The sequence below is a fragment of the Mus caroli genome, chromosome X, assembly GCF_900094665.2.
Source record: "Mus caroli chromosome X, CAROLI_EIJ_v1.1, whole genome shotgun sequence".
NCBI classification, from domain to species: Eukaryota; Metazoa; Chordata; class Mammalia; order Rodentia; family Muridae; genus Mus; species Mus caroli.
The window spans coordinates 109,258,303-109,263,903 of record NC_034589.1 but is presented as its reverse complement, the minus strand read 5'-3'; the positions used below and the strand labels follow the sequence as shown (position 1 = coordinate 109,263,903).

The window sequence follows — 5,601 nt, the reverse complement described above, 5'->3', positions numbered from 1 at the left end:
CAAGAGAACATATTAGTACAGCAAGTACTTAGCAAATGCTTAACAACCAATATGTGTAAATGAGTTAAACATATCAGTAGTAAGAAAATAACCTTATTTTAAAATGAGCTATGCTTATAAATGGGCAAAAACATTACAAAATGAGACTTAAAATTACACTATGGTGTTATTTCAGATTTGTCAGAATAAGTAAAGATTATCTAGAAGATATAAGATGAAGGTCATCCAAAATGCAGTGAGGAAGAACATATAACAAAGCCAATTATGGAAAACAACATGGAGCCTCCTCAAATAAGAATTGAAACTGATGCATCTTACATATCAACTCATCAGAAGCTTGGCAACTGTTTCTTCTCCTTATATTGGTAATCATTTCATTTTATTCATTGTTTCATTTCCTGTGCAGAACTTTATGTTGGATAAGATCTCACTTGTTCATTGTTGCTTTGGTTCCTCGTGTATTTGTTGTCATATTCAAAACATCATTAGATATGAAGACTGGTATCAGAGTGATTTTACATGTGAGCTACCAGAAGTTCAGTAGTTTAAGGTGTTAAATGTAACTGTTTGATACATTTTCACTTATTTGTTGCTATTGCTTATTTTTTTTTCTTAATAAAAAATCAGGGGAGAGTGTGAATGCAGTCCCCCACTACTACAAATTATGTAGTCGAGTTTCCCACATTTGGGGAAATTTCAGGGGTCAGCACAACAGGAGTGCAATGGATAAGCCTTGCCCTGGAAAAACCACCTTCGTGATCAGGGTATGTGCCCTGTCAGGTATGCCAGGTAAGTATGATATTGTTTATTTTTATCCCCGGCACCACTTATTGATAAAATCATCTTTTCCCCATTATGTGACTTCAGTGTTGTGAATAAAATAAAAAACAAAACAAACAAACAAACAAAAGACATAGTTTTCACCTTAAAGAGAATAAGGTAGTGTTCTTGTAATGATGTTAAATTTCTCTAGTTGTTCTTTATTCTTTCTCATGTGTTGGCTATAAATTAGAAGAAGCTTTTACTTCCTCCACAGTGTATGTGATGCTCTAGAAAAGAAATTCAATACACTCGTAGAATCCTGGAAACAAGTTGCATTATGACACTGAGGTTACTAGCTCAGAGTTACAGTTTCTATCACTCTAGTTCCAAAATGCCAGTGAGACTTCTCACCTCACAGTAACAACTATAGAGTTACTGGCATCTAAGCTGTTAGAAGTTGGAAGAGTTTGTATGAGTATTGTAATTCCTCAGTTATTCCTGCAGATACAGTGGATAACATTACAGACAAAGAGTGTTTGACACCAGAATCAACTCTGTAGATATTCAGTGTCTTAGTGGCCAGCTACAGGCATGTCAATAACTTTAAAGGCCAGTTATACATGGTGGTAGAAGGAGATCTTTACAAAGGCAGTTGTAGTGTTGTCTATAATGGTGTTGATAGGAATCTTACCTGTACATAATTGCAAAGGTCTAATGAAAATTAGTGATGGGTATAGGCTGCTTTTATGTGCATCGGTGATTAAGAGAAGAATGAACTATGTGCTTTAATGATTTGCAGGGATCAGCTGTGTTTCCATGCATACAGGTGCTGACAGAGGCAATCATGGGAAGAAAGATCAGCTATTTGTACACAATCAGCTATGGAAGTCACAAGAGACACCATCAGTAGTCAAACTGTCACCTCCAATCTTGGGCATAGGTACAAATTGTCATAATTTCCTTTGGGGTTCCTTGGGGAGGTTGGTACTTATATATTTTTTCTCTGTCCCTGTGGTAATGTCTTTGAGAGTGAGAGGTGTTGGCTTATGCACATAAAATATGTGCAATTGGACTGTGGACCAATGTTACTAAGCAGCAGCAGCAGCAGCAAGTTTGTTTTGGAAGAAGGCTACCTCAGAAAGCTCTATCAATACTCAGAACGTGACAAAGCTGCCAAGCTTAATTTACAGTATGCAGCAGCTGCTTTTTGTAGCTGTAATTTATAGTACTAGCATAGGTTTCTTGGAAGGAGGAGGGAGAAGCAAAGTAAGGCAGTGAATGCAGTCTGTCAAGGCTGCAGGACAAAGTACTGTTAAAAAAATGAGCTTTGCTGCAGCAGTCTTGTAACTATGGTGGCTCAAAGGAACAGGAACTCAAACTGAGGTCAGGTTTTTAAAGACTGCCGGGGGGGGGGGCGAAGATGGCAGTGAGGAAATTGTGTGAGGATGTGTTTTAGTCAGGGTTTCTATTCCTGCACAAACATCATATCCAAGAAGCAATTTGGGGAGGAAAGAGTTTATTCAGCTTACACTTCCATACTGCTGTTCATCACCAAGGAAGTCAGGAGTGGAACTCAAGCATGTCAGAAAACAGGAGCTGATGCAGAGGCCATGGAGGGCTGTTCTTTAGTGGCTTGCTTCCCCTGGCTTGCTCAGCCTGCTCTCTTATAGAACCCAAGACTACCAGCCCAGAGATGGCACCACCCACAAGGGACCCTCCCCCCTTGATCACTAATTGAGAAAATGCCTTACAGCTGGATCTCATGGAGGAACTTCCCCAGCTAAAGCTTCTTTCTCAGTAATAACTCCAGCCTGTGTCAAGTTGACACCTAAATCCAGCCAGTACAGGATCTGAATCAGTTTTCTTGGCAATTGTGTTTATAAGTGGTAGAAGCAGCAAAGGCTCCCTTATGGACAAAAATCACTATAGTTTACAACCTCACAATTTGAAAGATGCTCAGAAACTCAGGCTTGAGATTGCAAATCTTGCATGAGGTCTGTTGATCTCTTCAGCAGCCAAGTTTGCTTGAGTCCTATACTGAGCAGACCAAGTAAGCCATGTTTATTCCTGCCATAAAGTTGATGATATAATAATACCCAGCAGTTTTCTTTATTTTTATTTGCCTCCATATCTCTTATGTATTTCTTTCAGAGAGCTGAGTATTTACAAATGGAGCCAAATGTTTGGCAGTATATGCCAGTCTTTGTATTGTGCAAAGAGGACATAAATTCTAGAGGAATTTCTTGCCTTTCTGTGGGGAGCAGAACTGGCTTTAAAGAAAGGTCATTCAAAATATGTGTCTGTAAAAATAAAGAAGAAAATATAAACACATATATATACGCACATGTATACACACACACTCACACACACATATATATATAAATATGTAGAATACCAGAAAACTTGCCTTTTCTCAAACATGAATCAGGCATGAAGTTTTTTTTTTTTTTAAAATAATCACTGGAATTTCTTGAATGTTTATGTCTCCTAACATATATATGCTAAAATGTTAATCTCTGGTTTGATAGTATTTGAGGGTGAAATGTTAGGAAGCTAATGAACCATATTGTAAAACTCTTCTGGATTAGATTCCTACACTTGTGAAAGGGAATTGAGAAAACTCTTTTAACCTCTTTTTTCTATGTAAGGATATAGTAGAATACAATAAGAAAAGGGCCTTCTGCAGTGAAGAGAGCCTACACCAGAATTTGAACACATTGGCACATTTATAAGGGATGGAAAGTCTCCAGTACCCAAAAGATAATGTTCTTTTTACTATTTATAAGACAAGTTGAAAGGACCCTGATATAGCTGTCTCGTATGAGGCTATGCCAGTGCCTGGCAAATACAGAAGTGGATGCTCACAGTCATCTATTAGATGGAACACAGGGTCCCCAATGGAGGAGCTAGAGAAAACACCCAAGGAGCTAAAGGGGTCTGCAACCTTATAGGTGAAACAACAATATGAACTAACCAGTACCCCCAGAGCTCATGTCTCTAGCTGCATATGTAGCAGAAGATGGCCTAGTCGGCCATCATTGGGAAGAGAGGCCCCTTGGTCTTACAAAATTTATATGCTCCAGTACAGGGGAATGCCAGGGCCAAGAAGTGGGAATATGTGGGTAGGGGAGCAGGGTGGGGGGAAGATATAGGGAACTCTTGGGATAGCATTTGAAATATAAATAAAGAAAACATCTAATAAAAAGATACATAGCTTGTGATAGCTGGAAAGTAGTTCAAGTTAAGACAGTCATAGTACCAATTATTCCCCATTATTCTAAAATATCATTATAGCTAGTACACATGCCTCAGCCCAATAAATGTAATATGCACTGTATTTGTGTGAATCATGGTACCCTGTATTTTTTTTTCATGTTGTTTATATTCTGTATTTCCATTTTGAAAACTCTCAAACATCCTTACTAGGTCAATATTATGTAAAATTAGTATATGAAGCACTTTTATTTTATTTAAGTTTTAGAACATTTATTTTATTTTTATTTTATATGCATGGATGTTTTGCCTGCATGGATATAAAGCACTTGTGTGCTTATTGTTTGAGGAGGACAGATGAAGATATTTGATCCCCTCAAACTGTAGTTAAAGAAGTTCATGTGCGTCCAAGAGCATGCTTAGACAATAATTCTGGTAGTCTGAAAGATTAGATAATGTTATCTGATAAGCCATCCCTCTATTCTTATACATAACTCTGTAATCTAGAATAAAAAAGTAATTATATAACTCTTTCAATAAATATCTGATATATTAAGCTTCCAACTTGTTTTAGTAATAATAATGATGGAGCAAATATTCATATTTCAAATAATTATTTTCATTTGAATTAAAGTTTTTAAACATGAAATGCTTTTAATGCTAATTATAAGGTATATGAAAGTTTCCTATTAAGCAGAAAGGAGTAATATCTACATGATATATGAAAGTCTAAGAGAAAAGAAACCACCATAGCACTTTAAAATATCATCAAATTGCATAGTAAGAGTAAGAAAAGAAGAAAGTAAGTTAAAAACTGAAGTAATTTACAAAATACCAATAGGAACAGGAACTCGCTGTCTATTATAATTATTTTAAGCATAAATGAATCAAGTGTTCAAATCAATATTTAGAATGACTACATTATTATTATAAAGTTTTATAAACACAAGAAACACTGGTGAGTGTCGCAGAATTACATATTTGAAGTGACATAAGCTAGGCACAGTAAGACAAATAATAAATGACCTCACTTACTTGTCAAAGTAAAAAGAAAGAAAAGAAATAAACCCTTAATAGGCCTGAAAGAAGAATAGTAATTGACAGGATTTTGATGGCTGGTAATAAATGGAAGATCAGTTCTGTACCATCGTTAAGTTTGGAGAATTTAATGCATAACATTACCATTAAGTTCATAAAACTGTGTTTTAGACATGAAATTCGTAAAAAAAAATATTTAAACGTCTTCCTTACAAATATGTGGTTAGATGTACCTTACATTAATACATTACTCTTATTACCATCATTATTTCAGTCTATGAATATTAACCCAGCAACATGTCTGACACTACTAGTGCACACCTTTAATCCCAAACAATGACTACTATTTGAGAGGCAGACAAAGTGGCGAATCAGATATAGGTTTGACAGAATGAGTTAGAGATAGGATATACCCAAGTCTTATAAGAGAAAGGAAAGAACAGCTACTTAAGAGCAGTAGAGGGAGAGGTGGAGTTGGGTTTATGGGTACAGTACAGTTCAGTTGAATGCAGTTGAGTTCAGTTTAGTTTATACAGTCCATTAAGTTCCATTCAGTTTGTGGAGTTCAGAGGCAGTTTTTCCAAGCAG

The 5,601-nt window shown here is 36.2% G+C and overlaps 1 non-coding gene across 1 annotated transcript; it reads right to left on the bottom strand.

The window, feature by feature from the left end:
- Positions 1 to 624: 624 nt before the first annotated feature.
- Positions 625 to 788, bottom strand: LOC115030215. The gene has a single exon (XR_003835824.1). It is a non-coding gene; the product is annotated as a U1 spliceosomal RNA (small nuclear RNA).
- Positions 789 to 5,601: the final 4,813 nt, after the last annotated feature.